Genomic DNA, 14,255 nt, shown 5'->3' on the forward strand with positions numbered 1-14,255 from the left:
TACCTACTATGTTAGCTTCTTCTCTTCCATTCTCTTATGATATGGCCCTATGTGTTAAGAATGGATATATAGGGGATGCAACAAAAGGACAGTCTATGACAGGGGCGGCCAACATGCGGCCAACATGACCTCGAGGATCACAAGCCCTGCCGCTTACTTGTGGGAGGGTCTATTCTCTGCTCCAGTCCTGCCTCCTCTGTGAGGAGAACGAGGGAGGCCGCGCCCCCTGCTGAAGTCTGTGAGCGGCATCGAGAGCTGTAGTAGGTAAGGGGGTGGGGGAGGTTGTTTGAATGAGTATGCCTGTGAGGAAATGAATGTGTGAATGAATGAGTATATGAATGAATGAGTGTGTGTGTGATAGCATGGATGTGTAAGTGCTGGAACCTAGGCATGATGGGACTGTGATTGCTGTTAGCAATCACACTCCTATCATGCTAAAACCTGGCTAGCTGCCCCCCTTGTGTATTGATGCTGCCAGCAGTATGGGGTCTGCACTTACAGCGACCCTGTACCAGCATGTACTGGCTGAATGGCATGATAGGAGTGTTATTGCTAACAGCAATCTGCTAACAGCAATCACAGTCCCATCATCAGGCTCCAGCATTGACTGGTTGCCTGGGTATAAAAAGAGTGTGTTTGCTGTTAGCAATCACACTCCTATCATGCCAAGTCAACCAGTACATGCTGAAACCTGGCTAGCTGCCCCCCTTGTGTATTGATGCTGCCAGCAGTATGGAGTCTGCACTTACAGCCACCCTGTACCAGCAGGTACTGGCTGACTTGGCATGATAGGAGTGTGATTGCTAACAGCAATCTGCTGACAGCAATCACAGTCCCATTATGTCTAGGTTCCGGCATTTACTGGTTGCCTGGGTATGAAAAGAGTGTGTTTGCTGTTAGCAATCACACTCCTATCATGCCAAGTCATATTGTTGATTTTTTTTGTCCAATTGTGGTGTGTTACTTTTAATAAAAGTGTGGTTACACACTAAAATTGGACAAAAATTACTGGTACAATGCCCACCCAACCAGTACATGCTGGAATCTGGGTATGCCTGAGATTGCTGTTAACAATCATAATATATAATTTTTTTGTACAATTTTGGTGTGCAACTTACTTTTATTAAAAGTGTGTGTGGGGGGGTTCATTTTCAGTTTTGGCTAAGTGAACCCTGAATTTTCCGTTTTGGTCCCGAATTTTCATTTCGGTATATCCCTAAAATAAATAGAACTATTTCATTTTAACTTATCCAGAATCCTGAATTTGTAGTCACAAAACTTTCTAGGCCCAGAAATCAGTGAAAGGAAAAGTAAAGGTTTTGTGTCATTTACTTTATTTTAATCTGCATATTTTATTAAAGGCCATATTTTCTCACAGTGGAAAATGAGTGCGGCCCGCGCACGGATACAATTCTGATGAAGTGGCCCACTGCAGAAAAAACTATGACACTCCTGGTCTATGACATACTTTGCCCTTTTTCATATGTTTTATTCCTAATGTGAACATTTCGGGTAATTGGGTTAATCCTTCCCTGCTACTAAATTTATGCAGTTAATAGAAACGCAGATCAGGTAATCTTGGCTGGACTTCTTGGACGCTGCATTAGATCAACCTCTGTAATGTTCTGCACAATGTTATTTTCTCAAGTTTCCTTAACTCCATTTTTTATGATATTCTTGAACACAAATGGCTTTTGTAATTTTCATTATGTCTGTGATAAACTATACATTTATCATATGATTACTGTACTTTTCTCCCACATTTAGGCTTTATCCAAACTAAATAAAAATTCAATATCATAAAACATTACGATGACGGGGAAAAAAAAGAAATCCAGGCAGAAACATTCAAAAAGATTAATTTAATTGTAAAATATCTTTAAATAACATTGTGGATCACAATAAGTCATAGACGGCTTACCGTGAATTATGAATTGCAGTTATATTACTGTGGGGGTTTTTTTATTACTGCCAAAATGAATTTCTAAATTATGAACTTTCGGTGACATTGCGGAAGCAAGAATTAATGAAACTAATGTATCGCCATATTTAATCCATATTCTGGCAAGATATTTTGTGATAGTAAGAAATAAAGCTATTCTTTGAGAAATTCTCAAATAAAAAGGACAAGATACCGGAAAAAGGAATTATTCCATAAAAGATATCTCAAACTGGGAATCCAAATAGAGATATCCTAAGACACTTGGGAACATTAAACAAGAACTGATACCTTTTCAGATTTTAAAACTATTCATTATAAAAAAACTTTTTGGGTTTTTAATCTAATAGTTTTGATAATTGATTTTTCTTGATTTCAAAATAATGTATTGTTTTAGCTAGATTTTTTTTCCAGCATTATCTAATCAATTTCCTGTCCTGAAGTTCTCTTCCCTCTCCCAGAAAAACCGGGGAGAGATAACTTTATGGGAGGGAATAATCATACAGATCCTGAGAACAGAAAACTAAGATGGCTGCTCCAAAGGAAGCCATTTTAGTTCCCAAGAAACATGAGCGATGATTTTCTATTGCCTTCAAGAATGGTAAGTCGTAACTAATTAGTTAATGATAAGGATTCCAATATAATCGAAGGATGGTGATTTTTGATGTTGTGAACATAGAAAGTGATGGCAGATAAGAACAATTTGGCCGTCCAGTCTGCGCAACTGGATGGGCCAAATGGTGGAATGTTGGAAGAAGGATTTTTAGATTGTTGTAGAGGAATTAGAATCTAGAGGTGTTCAAGACCTCAGAGTCCCCTTCATCAGATCTAGTTTAAGGTGGAGCAAGTCTATGACTTTTGTAGCTTCGATCTTCCGGTCTAGGCTTAACTCCCCATTAAAACCCCAATAATGACACCACACCATAGAATATGGATAAGAAAATGCCACAGCCAATTTTATTTATTAGAGTCATTGTAACGCCAAAACCTGAAACAATAAACATTGGTGCGTTAACAAGGACAATGACTCAAAACACCAACATGTAAATATATACAATAAACACCCAAGCTTGCCAAGTAATCCAGGTACCATAACCAAATACCACTTAAGGAAGGGACATACCTGGATGCCCCCACCCTGACCTGAGGTTCCCAGCACTGACAGCCAAGATCCTCCCACCAGATGTTACCAACCATTCACTTACCACCACATTAACCCCCTGGATACCTGGCAAGCTGCCGCCCCACAGACTGTGACAAACGACACAAACCAACAAACAAAAGAAAAAGGGAGGGAGGGTGGGACACGCAACCAGGTAAGCTAACCACAAGAATGGTTCCTAAGCCCGGGAAAGCAGCCGTTTATACAATCTTCCCCCAACTCCACCCCCGAAATTCCCGCCAAAAAGCCTACCCCTCCTCCGCACAACAGTCAGGGCCCACTATAGCCCATGCTGGCCCCCCCCGTGGGCATCATCTGATAAACCAGTGGTTTAACAAAAAGTTGAGTTTAGTGGAAAACCAAACTGTAAAACTTTTCAAAGTTGGTCCTAGGTGTGGTTTAGCGAGTAATCCGAAATGCCATTTTCTAGAACTCTACAGTTTCCTGCCTATATTTCTTACCTACCATCATCTGAACTAATAACCCCAGATTCTTTTTCCTTTGTGTTTACCTGCTAAAAAAAAAAATATTTATCTTGATTTTGGGTTCTTTTGGTCGTCATTATTTTTGCACTTGTTGGCATAAAATAACATTTTCCGCGGGTCTGACTATTCCTCGAGCTCCACGAAACCATTAGTCATTTTGCTCACATTTTCTGAAATGTGAAATCTGTTCCAGATCGGCATTGGCAAAAAAAAAAGGCAGATCTATGATCCTACCACCAGAAACTGAGTAGTTCGACCACATCCGACCGCAAAATATACAACTGTGATGAAAGCGTTGTGTGAAAATGTATACAGAGATATAAAAGAGAAAAAAGACAGAAATTGAACAATTGATTATAAAATTCCATACATTATGAATATTTTTTAGCATGACGCGGCCAACACAGCCATCGACCTTCCTACCTAAAATTTTCTCCCCAAAAAAAAGAGAATATTGTAAAATATTATATACATTTCCATACATTAACAATGGATTTTATTGGCAATTTTTAATTTATTACATTATTATATTATTATATTATACATATTAATATTATATTATATGTTACCAACTTTTGAGACAGAAGATCATCGGTTAAGAATGGTTCCATGAGAAAGTCCGACGTCAATGTATTAACAGCTGTTAAAACAGATTTTTTTTATGATACTTTGTTAAGCTAAACCAGACAGATCCCTTCGACAAAGCTGGTTTTCAAAAAGATATAATTTGAAGTAAGCTTTATATGATATAATTTCGTTTACAGCGAAGGTCTTTTATGGAGGAACATCCATTTGGCCTTGAATCTGTTTTATTTGGTACGATATAGAAGGGGAACCTAACCAAACAGAATATTATTTTAATGATGAACATTTTCTTATGATATGGTTTAAAAGTACATGTTATGTGAAACAGAGGTCATCTTCGTATCCTTGAATCTAATACTGTTGTCGGCTTCGAGCGTCGAGATATTCGTTAAAATAGCAGATATACCAGATATAGAATTATTCCTCGCCAAGCGACGGGCGGGAGTTTTGTTTCTTCTGAAATCTATAATAAAGATTTACAACCTTTTAGAATTTTTTAAATAAAAATAAGCTGATTTGAATTTCGGAATTTATTTGAGGAACTTTTTTATTTAATAAAAGTTTGGTAGCGTAGAATCTGGGATCTGCTTGATGGGGATTCCATTCTGAAGGGGAAATTAAATGGGAAAACAAAGGGAATTAGTAGCCAAATATAGATGTTTAAGGAGAAGACCTTCGCTGTATAACCTGGCCCATTATATTATAATGTTGGCCAGAAAAAAAATAGGCAAAATGTGAATTGCTGTAACTTAACGTAACTTTCTTTTTTTAGAGGTTAAGCCAAAGCACTTTAAAGTGTTACGGAAGAGTGAATATCGGTGAAGAGCATCCAGCAAGGGTATAACAGAAGGAAAACAGTAGCTCTACTACTGGTGGGTGATTATTAGAGGAGGCGAGATACAAATTCACAAGAGCAAACTAGGTTTTGATGGGTCTTGACCAATGATCTTCAACTGAAGAAGGACTGAAGAGGACAATTTGGTGAAATCGCTACTGACAAGGCTCAGATTTCGATTTTTTTACCAATGGATGGTTTCCATCCACTGACGTCATTCCACATTATATTCAAAGGAGTGCCTCCGGACGTCAACAGTGGGCACACAACATCACAATACTTTTGACTTTTATGTAGGTGACAATTCAGATGCCGGCACAATTTTAGACTCAAGACCCTTGTGGTCGAAAGTGCTCCTCTCAGCTCGTTTTTTGGAGATGGGTGATTTTTTTGGGGACAACTGAAAACATGTTGGTGTCCCGGTGGAAAAAAAGGGGTCTTAGTAGGAGGTAGAACATCGTGTCTTAGAAGATCCATCGAGAAGAACCATGACATTTATAAAAGAAAAAAAGGAAAGAGTGTCTAGTCTGGTTTACGGATGTGGTGATACTGTCAGAGAAGGTGAAGTTACGAGTAAGAATAGAATAATGTCCTTTTTTGACAATGCCTAAACTATTTTCCTTACTATGTTGGCAGAAGCTCCTTTTTTTTTTTAGAAATTACTTTTGTTCACGACCTATTATTTATGAAACCCGGCCCCATCATTTTAATAGCGTCTTTCGAAAGCCATGTCCTGTATCAGATTGTCTCCCCTTTGTGCCAGGATTTGCAATTTATATAAATAATCCTTTCCCTAAATGTCTTTTTAAATACCACAAATTACCGGCCCGATTCAGATGCCACAGACCACATCATCCACAGAACAGATGGAGAGCATCAGAGCCCAACGCCGTGATGTATACCCCGTCAGGCAGCGCTCCTGAGACAGCGTGGGAGAGAGGACACTCCAGCCATCATATACACTTTAATGCTTAAGACAGCTGAGGGGTCCTATATTTTTTCTGATACCCCCCATGTAAACGCAGGATCCATTTGCCCCATCCCCTTCCTGCTCCACTATTCTTTATGTCATGTGATATACTTACTTCCAGTCAGTTCCAGTGTTGGCTTGGCAGACATTGCCTGGGTGGGTCTAATGAGACCCCCTCATGAAAATGCATGGAAACCACTCACAGTCATTTTAATGGAAGGGCTTTGCTGCCACTGATTGGCTGCCTCATGCAACCAACCAGTAGCAAGAAGCGTCAGACCACAGAGGAGGCGGGGAGCTGCAGCACTGTAGCTGCAGCTTATCCCTAAAGTAGATCATTCTTTTTAACTTTTTCAATAATGCATATTAAAGTACTCAGAAAGTATTTTATTAAATATTAGTCTTTGCAACAGCGCCCAGAGACATTAAACTGCCCTTTTAAGAGTTTCGATATTTTGGATGATGTTTGAATGACTTTTAATCTGGTTTTATTATTATCTAATGACCCCAATGATACCTACAAGGTTATATTGCCTCTTCTGGGCTCCTTAATGGACCCGACAATACATTTTATACGAATAACTTAAATATTTTTGAATTGGAAGTTATGCTCAACGATTTTACTTATTTGTTTGCTTTTAGAATGCCATTTTTATAGAGGACATTACGTTGTGATTTCTTGATGACATTTAATTAGGACAGGCTTGTGTTAAATTATACAGCATGGGTACCAGTGAAATTAAATTAAAATGTTTTCTAAATTTTATACTTTTTTATAGTAAATGATACAATCAAAATAATGACATCAATGTATCAAAAATCTTTAAACAATGCTTTCCGTGACATCTACAGGCCGTTCAGAATGGACGCTTCCATTTACAGGATCTATTGACCGTTATTAGGCAGAATCATTCAAATTCATATTCTAGCTAATAATTTTTTTTTATTATTATTATTTAGAAATGTTGCATTTTTTCCCCCTAATGTAAAAAAGAACACAAAGTTACGGGCACGTATTTAAGATATTTATCATTCTGGGCGTAGCGCTAAATTCACCGACGGGGTATTTTTTTTAATTGAATGTCTTTATTGGGGATTCCCTGGTTAACAGATGGAATACAGCTGTAAGTTTGCTTTTTTTCAGCCCTAACTGAATTTGATCACTTAATTTATTTCTGTTTATCTTTAGGAATATATTTATTTTCAGTGGAAATTTCTGTTACTCGTAATCTCCCAATTAAATCCAAAATTCTAATTCTATTATGGAGTTGGAATACGAAGATATTACGCCAGGCGAAACGACGGGCTAGAAATAAGACCCTGCATTAAAAGTCGTGATGATTTTAGTGTTAAAAAGTCCTCCAAGAATGAACTCATCACAATGAGTAATGCCTCAAGCTACCAGCGTGAGTTTCAGCTCGCAGCGTTGGCAGCAAAAAGTCTAAAAACTAGGCAGATTCCAATGGGTCAAACGAGACGTCCCACCAAGAAAGTCCCTCTACATCAACCATTTGTCCTACACACCCCTTCCAATGTAGATTCCAAGGTCTTGAGGTTCGAAAAAAGATGCTGAACTCCATTGGTTGTAAAACTTTGTTATCCCTCCTAGAGAAGAGAATAAGAGGAATTCTGGAAATTGCACACGTCAGAAATGTTACACCAGGGAAAAAAGGGCCAAATGGACCCTCAGGGCATCTGAAAACCCTTCCGAAGAAACATAGAACCTGCCGACTGATCGGCCCCATTTGGCCCCGTCTAGTCTCCCTGTTTCCCCTGCTGTAAAGACTCAAACCTTAATCAGCCGTCGGTCTCGTCTTAGATTCAGGAGCCGTATGTCTATCCCATGCATGTTTAATACCCTCACTGTATTACCCTCTACCACTTCTGCTGGGGGGCTCTTTCATTTATCTACTAGTCCCAATTTTCGGTCACATTCCACCTGTCCAATTGACCAGCCCTACTGCACTGCTTATATTGACTGTGGGGATCATGGGCCGGTTGGGGGGGATCCTCTGACCACCTCTGACCAGCCCGGCGAGTGGGTTTGAGGCTGTCAAAGACAGAATTCTAATAGTCGTAACCATCAACAGACCCAACATTCGTCTGAACATTCCGGCTTCCCTTTAACTCTACGCATGCCAAACAGGTGACAAAACATTGATTACGTCTTTGGCACATGGCGGGCAGACTAAACAGAAAGCAATATTCGTGGATTTAATTGTTCTGTTCTTAAACAGAGGGAAAGTTGTCAGGAAAAAAGAGTGCAAAACATTAACGTTGTATCAACATTAACAAAAAAAAAGTACATTGCTGGAAGTATGAAATATCCGTCCTTTCTGTCAAATAATGCAGCCTCATTTCTGGAAGCCCGTAGCGCTCTGTCTGCCAATTCTGACGTCTGCGGATCGCTTTCGCCTTGTATCGTTTTTTTTTCCTCTCTCTCTCCGCTGTCTGGTTTCCCTCGACCTTCTTCTCACTTTCCATAAAATGTATCAGCCGAGCGAGGAGCGAAACTGCCCTAACTTCTGGGATTTAGTTCATGCGAATTTAAACTTCTAAACCCCAATTTTTTGCTTCATTAAGCAGGGAGAATTTGAATTAATTTGGTGTAGTTATGTCTCGGGCTTCAAGATTTTAAATCTAAACAAAAATCTAAGGGTGGATATAGTGAAGGTTTATGTGTATCTGGAATGTTGCCAAATTTAGTTCTTATCTCTCGTCTTTTCCTTTCATTCTTTAGACTTTATATTAAACCTCCAAAGTTCCAGTAATCCTGAAGGGGCTAACACCTAAATTACGGAAGCGATATTTTCTGGAAGGACAGCTCGGCAGTGATAACTATTCTTTGAAGCTTTGTGTTGGACATTGTTTTGGGTCTTCAGGCTGGGTTGGCGTAAGTTGTAAGGTCTCCCTGATGCGGTGGCGATCATTGTTATGGAAAGCTGTTATGATGAGCCAACGTTCAGGTCACAGTGGGTTTGAATCCCTCTTCTGGGAAAAAAAAGAACATTTAACTTGCACAGAGTATTGACGTATGGATAACGGAATCCTGTGTGTTCCACCAGGGGCGTACCTAGATCACATTCCTATCATGCGCAGGCATACCGAGATTCCAGGATATACTCGCAGACTTGGCATGATAGGAGTATGATTGCCCTATCTACCCCTTCTCACTCCCTTCTGTCCTATCTACCCCTTCTCACTCCCTTCTCCCTATCTACCCCCTATCCCCCGTCTCACCCCCTTCTCCCTATCTACCCTCTCCCTCTTTGAAGTTCACTTACTTTCAGGAGTCCTGCTGTGGGGCTGCCACTGTATGGAACAGTATAGAGTGATGGGAGTTATGATGTACTTTAGAGCATAATTATAAAATGAAAAATTCATTGGAAATGGTACAGCATAACACCCATCACTCTCACACACTTACCAATCCACACATACACTAATCCACACGCATACCAATCCACACGCATACCAATCCACACATATACCAATCCACACATACACCAATCCACACACACACCAATCCACACACACACATACTAATCCACACATACACTAATCCACACGCATACCAATCCACACGCATACCAATCCACACGCATACCAATCCACACATACACCAATCCACACACACACCAATCCACACACACATACTAATCCACACATACACCAATCCACACGCATACCAATCCGGCTCCCTTGAGTGATTTTAAGCCGGGTTTAAGGAAGAGCCTTAAAGACCTCAGATACCGCTCCCTTGCGAGCCTGCTCCTCCAGCGGCGGACATTACTGTCCGTCTCTGGAGGGAACCGGGTGCCGGAAAATTGACACCCTCCTGATGAGCGGCACCCGGTGCGTACCGCCCTCCCCGCCCCCCCGCTAGGTACGCTACTGTGTTCCACTTAAACTCAAGAGGAAGTAAGGATGGCCGAGCTGTCTGAGGTGCTGTGTGCAGGTCGCACTCTCCTCTGGAGGCGTGGGTTCGAATCCCCCTTCTGACATTATATTTTTCTTATATAATAATGACACATGCATAACAGATTCAGGTATGTTCCACAAAGCTTCAAGAGCAAGTCAGGATGGCCAAGGGGCCTAAAGCACTGTATCCAGATCGCACGTTTAGGTTAAAGTCTCCTCTGGAGGCATGAGTTTGAATCCCACTTTTGACATGATATTCTTCTAATGATGAAAAAAGAACATTTAACATGCACACAATATTAACAAATGCATAACAGAATCCGGTGTCCTCCCCACATCCAAAAGAGCAAGTCAGGATGGACGAGCAGTCTAAGACGCTGCATTTAGGTTGCAGTCTCTTCTGGAGGCGTAGGTTCAAATCCCACTTCTGACATTATATTTTTCTAATGATGAAAAAAGAACATTTAACTTGCACACAATATTGACAAATGCATAACAGAATCCAGAGTGTTCCACAAAGCCACAAGAGCAAGTCAGGATGGCCGAGCAGTCTCCTCTGGAGGCATGGGTTCAAATCCCACCTCTGGCATGATATTTTTCTAATGATGAAAAAAGAATATTTAACTTGCACACAATATTGACAAATACATAATGGAATCCAGTGTGTTCCAAAGAAACACAAGAGCAAGTCAGGATGTCCGAGCCGTCTAAGGCGCTGCGTTCAGGTCGCAGTCTCTTCTGGAGACCGAGGGTTCGAATCCCACATCTGACATGATGTTATTCTAATGATGAAAAAAGAACATTTAACTTGCACACAATATTGACAAATGCATAACGGAATCCAGTGTCCTCCCCACATCAAAAAGCACAAGTCAGTCTAAGGCGCTGCGTTCAGGTCGCAGTCTCCTCTGGGAGGCGTGGGTTCGAATCCCACTTCTGACATCATATTTTTCTAATGATGAAAAAAGAATATTTAGCATGCACACAATATTGACGAATGTCTCCTCTGGAGGCGTGGGTTCGAATCCCACTTCGGACATGATGCTTTTCTATTGATGAAAAAAGAACATTTAACTTGCACACAATATTGACAAATGCATAACAGAATCCAGGGTGTTCCACAAAACCACAAGAGCAAGTCAGGATGGCCGAGCGGTCTCCTCTGGAGTCGTGGGTTCGAATCCCACCTCTGGCGTGATATTTTTCTAATGATGAAAAAAGGCCATTTAACTTGCACACAATATTGACAAATGCAGAACGGAATCCGGTGTCCTCCCCACATCCAAAAGAGCAAGTCAGGATGGCCAAGCGGTCTAAGGCGCTGCGTTCAGGTCGCAGTCTCTTCTGGAGGCGTGGGTTCGAATCCCACTTGTGACATGGTATTTTTCTAATGATGAAAAAAGAACATTTAACTTGCACACAATATTGACAAATGCATAATGGAATCCAGTGTGTTCCAAACAAACACAAGAGCAAGTCAGGATGGCCGACCCGTCTAAGGCACTGCGTTCAGGTCGCAGTCTCTTCTGGAGGCGTGGGTTCGAATCCCACATCTGACATGATATTTTTCTAATGATGAAAAAAGAACATTTAACTTGCACACAATATTGACAAATGCATAACGGAATCCGGTGTCCTCCCAACATCAAAAAGAGCAAGTCAGGATGGCCGAGCGGTCTAAGGCGCTGCGTTCGGGTCGCAGTTTCTTCTGGAGGTGTGGGTTCGAATCCCACTTCTGACATGATGTTTTTCTAATGATGAAAAAAGAACATTTAACTTGCACACAATATTGACAAATGCATAACGGAATCCGGTGTCCTCCCCACATCGAAAAGAGCAAGTCAGGATGGCCGAGCGGTCTAAGGCGCTGCGTTCAGGTCGCAGTCTCCTCTGGGAGGCGTGGGTTTGAATCCCACTTCTGACATCATATTTTTCTAATGATGAAAAAAGAATATTTAACTTGCACACAATATTGACGAATGCATAACGGAATCCAGTGTGTTCCACAAAGCCACAAGAGCAAGTCAGGATGGCCGAGAGGTCTACTCTGCAGGCGGGTGTTCAAATCCCACCTCTGGCGTGATATTTTTCTAATGATGAAAAAAGAACATTTAACTTGCACACAATATTGACAAATGCATAACAGAATCCGATGTCCTCCCCACATCGAAAAGAGCAAGTCAGGATGGCCGAGCGGTTTAAGGCGCTGCGTTCAGGTCGCAGTTTCTTCTGGAGGCGTGGGTTCGAATCCCACATCTGACATGCAATTTTCTAATGATGAAAAAAGAACATTTAACTTGCACACAATATTGACAAATGCATTCCAGAATCCAGTGTGTACCACAAAGCCACAAGAGCAAGTCAGGATGGCCGAGAGGTCTACTCTGGAGGCGGGGGTTCAAATCCCACCTCTGGCTTGATATTTTTCTAATGATGAAAAAAGGTCATTTAACTTGCACACAATATTGACAAATGCATAACGGAATCCGGTGTTCTCCCAACATCAAAAAGAGCAAGTCAGGATGGCCGAGCAGTCTAAGGCGCTGCGTTCAGGTCGCAGTCTCCTCTGGGAGGCGTGGGTTTGAATCCCACTTCTGACGTGATATTTTTCTAATGATGAAAAAAGAACATTTAACTTGCACACAATATTGACAAATGCATAATAGAATCCAGTGTGTTCCAATGAAACCCAAGAGGAACATTTAACTTGCACACAATATTGACAAATGCATAACGGAATCCGGTGTCCTCCCCACACCAAAAAGAGCAAGTCAGGATGGCCGAGCGGTCTAAGGCGCTGCGTTCAGGTCGCAGTCTACTTTGGGAGGCGTGGGTTCGAATCCCACTCCTGACATGATATTTTTCTAATGATGAAAAAAGAACATTTAACTTGCACACAATATTGACAAATGCATAACAGAATCCGGTATCCTCCAGGTCGCAGTCTCTTCTGGAGGCGGGGGTTCGAATCCCACCACTGACGTGATATTTTTCTAATGATGAAAAAAGAATATTTAACTTGCACACAATATTGACGAATGCATAACGGAATCCAGTGTGTTCCACAAAGCCACAAGAGCAAGTCAGGATGGCCGAGAGGTCTACTCTGCAGGCGGGTGTTCAAATCCCACCTCTGGCGTGATATTTTTCTAATGATGAAAAAAGAACATTTAACTTGCACACAATATTGACAAATGCATAACAGAATCCGATGTCCTCCCCACATCGAAAAGAGCAAGTCAGGATGGCCGAGCGGTTTAAGGCGCTGCGTTCAGGTCGCAGTTTCTTCTGGAGGCGTGGGTTCGAATCCCACATCTGACATGCAATTTTCTAATGATGAAAAAAGAACATTTAACTTGCACACAATATTGACAAATGCATTCCAGAATCCAGTGTGTACCACAAAGCCACAAGAGCAAGTCAGGATGGCCGAGAGGTCTACTCTGGAGGCGGGGGTTCAAATCCCACCTCTGGCTTGATATTTTTCTAATGATGAAAAAAGGTCATTTAACTTGCACACAATATTGACAAATGCATAACGGAACCCGGTGTTCTCCCAACATCAAAAAGAGCAAGTCAGGATGGCCGAGCAGTCTAAGGCGCTGCGTTCAGGTCGCAGTCTCCTCTGGGAGGCGTGGGTTTGAATCCCACTTCTGACGTGATATTTTTCTAATGATGAAAAAAGAACATTTAACTTGCACACAATATTGACAAATGCATAATAGAATCCAGTGTGTTCCAATGAAACCCAAGAGGAACATTTAACTTGCACACAATATTGACAAATGCATAACGGAATCCGGTGTCCTCCCCACATCAAAAAGAGCAAGTCAGGATGGCCGAGCGGTCTAAGGCGCTGCGTTCAGGTCGCAGTCTACTTTGGGAGGCGTGGGTTCGAATCCCACTCCTGACATGATATTTTTCTAATGATGAAAAAAGAACATTTAACTTGCACACAATATTGACAAATGCATAACAGAATCCGGTATCCTCCAGGTCGCAGTCTCTTCTGGAGGCGGGGGTTCGAATCCCACCACTGGCGTGATATTTTTCTAATGATGAAAAAAGGTCATTTAACTTGCACACAATATTGACAAATGCATAACGGAATCCGGTGTCCTCCCCACATCAAAAAGAGCAAGTCAGGATGGCCGAGCGGTCTAAGGCGCTGCGTTCAGGTCGCAGTCTCTTCTGGAGGCGTGGGTTCGAATCCCACTTCTGACATGATATTTTTCTAATGATGAAAAAAGAACATTTAACTTGCACACAATATTGACAAATGCATTCCAGAATCCAGTGTGTTCCACAAAGCCACAAGAGCAAGTCAGGATGGCCGAGAGGTCTACTCTGGAGGCGGG

The 14,255-nt window shown here is 41.4% G+C and overlaps 10 non-coding genes across 10 annotated transcripts; all 10 read left to right on the forward strand.

Annotated features, from left to right (window-relative positions):
• Positions 1-11,191: 11,191 nt before the first annotated feature.
• On the forward strand, positions 11,192-11,274 carry TRNAL-CAG (transfer RNA leucine (anticodon CAG)). Its single transcript has one exon. It is a non-coding gene; the product is annotated as a tRNA-Leu (tRNA).
• Positions 11,275-11,555: 281 nt separating this feature from the next.
• On the forward strand, positions 11,556-11,638 carry TRNAP-CGG (transfer RNA proline (anticodon CGG)). Its single transcript has one exon. It is a non-coding gene; the product is annotated as a tRNA-Pro (tRNA).
• Positions 11,639-11,737: 99 nt separating this feature from the next.
• Positions 11,738-11,821, forward strand: TRNAL-CAG (transfer RNA leucine (anticodon CAG)). The gene has a single exon. It is a non-coding gene; the product is annotated as a tRNA-Leu (tRNA).
• Positions 11,822-12,076: 255 nt separating this feature from the next.
• TRNAL-CAG (transfer RNA leucine (anticodon CAG)) lies at positions 12,077-12,159 on the forward strand. The gene has a single exon. It is a non-coding gene; the product is annotated as a tRNA-Leu (tRNA).
• A 254-nt stretch (positions 12,160-12,413) lies between these two features.
• Positions 12,414-12,497, forward strand: TRNAL-CAG (transfer RNA leucine (anticodon CAG)). Its single transcript has one exon. It is a non-coding gene; the product is annotated as a tRNA-Leu (tRNA).
• A 170-nt stretch (positions 12,498-12,667) lies between these two features.
• On the forward strand, positions 12,668-12,751 carry TRNAL-CAG (transfer RNA leucine (anticodon CAG)). The gene has a single exon. It is a non-coding gene; the product is annotated as a tRNA-Leu (tRNA).
• Positions 12,752-13,135: 384 nt separating this feature from the next.
• TRNAL-CAG (transfer RNA leucine (anticodon CAG)) lies at positions 13,136-13,218 on the forward strand. Its single transcript has one exon. It is a non-coding gene; the product is annotated as a tRNA-Leu (tRNA).
• A 254-nt stretch (positions 13,219-13,472) lies between these two features.
• On the forward strand, positions 13,473-13,556 carry TRNAL-CAG (transfer RNA leucine (anticodon CAG)). Its single transcript has one exon. It is a non-coding gene; the product is annotated as a tRNA-Leu (tRNA).
• A 170-nt stretch (positions 13,557-13,726) lies between these two features.
• On the forward strand, positions 13,727-13,810 carry TRNAL-CAG (transfer RNA leucine (anticodon CAG)). Its single transcript has one exon. It is a non-coding gene; the product is annotated as a tRNA-Leu (tRNA).
• A 228-nt stretch (positions 13,811-14,038) lies between these two features.
• TRNAL-CAG (transfer RNA leucine (anticodon CAG)) lies at positions 14,039-14,121 on the forward strand. The gene has a single exon. It is a non-coding gene; the product is annotated as a tRNA-Leu (tRNA).
• Positions 14,122-14,255: the final 134 nt, after the last annotated feature.

This window comes from Sceloporus occidentalis, unplaced genomic scaffold, assembly GCF_023333645.1.
Source record: "Sceloporus occidentalis isolate IW3139 unplaced genomic scaffold, rSceOcc1.0.p SCAF_224, whole genome shotgun sequence".
Taxonomy (NCBI): Eukaryota; Metazoa; Chordata; class Lepidosauria; order Squamata; family Phrynosomatidae; genus Sceloporus; species Sceloporus occidentalis.